Source organism: Narcine bancroftii, chromosome 1 (genome assembly GCF_036971445.1).
Source record: "Narcine bancroftii isolate sNarBan1 chromosome 1, sNarBan1.hap1, whole genome shotgun sequence".
In the NCBI taxonomy this organism is placed as follows: domain Eukaryota; kingdom Metazoa; phylum Chordata; class Chondrichthyes; order Torpediniformes; family Narcinidae; genus Narcine; species Narcine bancroftii.
In genome coordinates, this window is record NC_091469.1 from 413,663,086 (window position 1) to 413,664,399 (window position 1,314).

Below are 1,314 nucleotides of genomic sequence, written 5' to 3' on the forward strand. Positions count from 1 at the left end.
TGAGTTTCTGATTGAGTTTGTCGATAAGGAGTCTAATGGTGGATGGGTAGTAGCTATACCTGGCGGTGTGAGTCTTGGGGCACCTAAACCTCTTTCCTGATGGCAGCAGTAAGAACAGAGCGTGTGCTGGGTGGTGCCCTCTGACAGCCTGTAGATGGACTTAATAGTGTGGAGAGTTTTGCCTGTGATGTCCTGGGTTTGTCCACTACCTTTTGGAGGGGTTTATGCTTAGGGGTGTTCCCATACCAGACCATGATGCAGCTGGTCAGCACACTTTCACCACACCTCTGTAAAAATTTTCCAAGGTTTCTGGTGTCATACCAAATCTCCACAAACTCCTGAAGAAGTAGCAACATTGACATGCTTTCTTCACGATGCATTAGTGTGTTGGGTCCAGGAAAGATCTTTCAAGATGGTGACTCCCAAGAACCTAAATTTTCTCACTTTCCACCTCTTTTCCCACAATGATCACTGGATTGTATACCTCTGGTTTTCTGGAAGTCAGTAATTGACTTTAGGACCAGAATATATCTAGGTCAGGTGATGTTTGGAGTGGAATCCACATGTTGTCTTGTGTCTGCTCCCTTTGTTCTTCTTTGTGATATGGACTTCAGATGTTGAAGATGCTCTTAGAATAACTTGTTGAGAAAATTGTGAATATTATGGGTGATGAAGTGCATAGTGCATGAAGGGAATTAATATTGAATAGGTATATGATTTTTTAGTTTTGGGAGGTGTTGAGGTCAAACGTTTGAGCATTGAGGTAAGTGAGAATCATTTAATCATTCTCCAAACTTGTATCTTACTGCATTTATGTGGCTGGTCCAATTAACTTTCTGGTCAGTGGTTAAATTTCTCTTCCTGGGAAGTATTTGGTTGGGATCTTTGCATAAAATGCCCTGTGCTAGGATGAGAGATCCCCAGTAACCACAGCCACCTTCCAATCTGTGGATTTTGATGCTGCCCATTGGAATGTTTTTTTTTCCCATTGCTTTTAATTTCATTTGGTTTTGATGCCACATTCTGTCAGATACTTCTTTTTTAGTGATCCCACTCACATTGCCCTGGAATTCAACTTGTGGGTATCAGTATGGACTACAGATGTGAAGAAATCTGGAGCAGGGTGTTATGTAAAATGACAGTTGGTAAGAGTTGTGTGTTACAGCACCACTCATGCCACATTCCGTTACAGGTTGAACCTCTATTATCTGGTGCTCTGTGGTCTGGCAACTCCCGTGGTCTGGCATGTTTTGAATCTGCTGTCATTAGCGCTAGAGCTGTAAAGGTTGAATCTGCTGCAATTGGGTCTGGGGT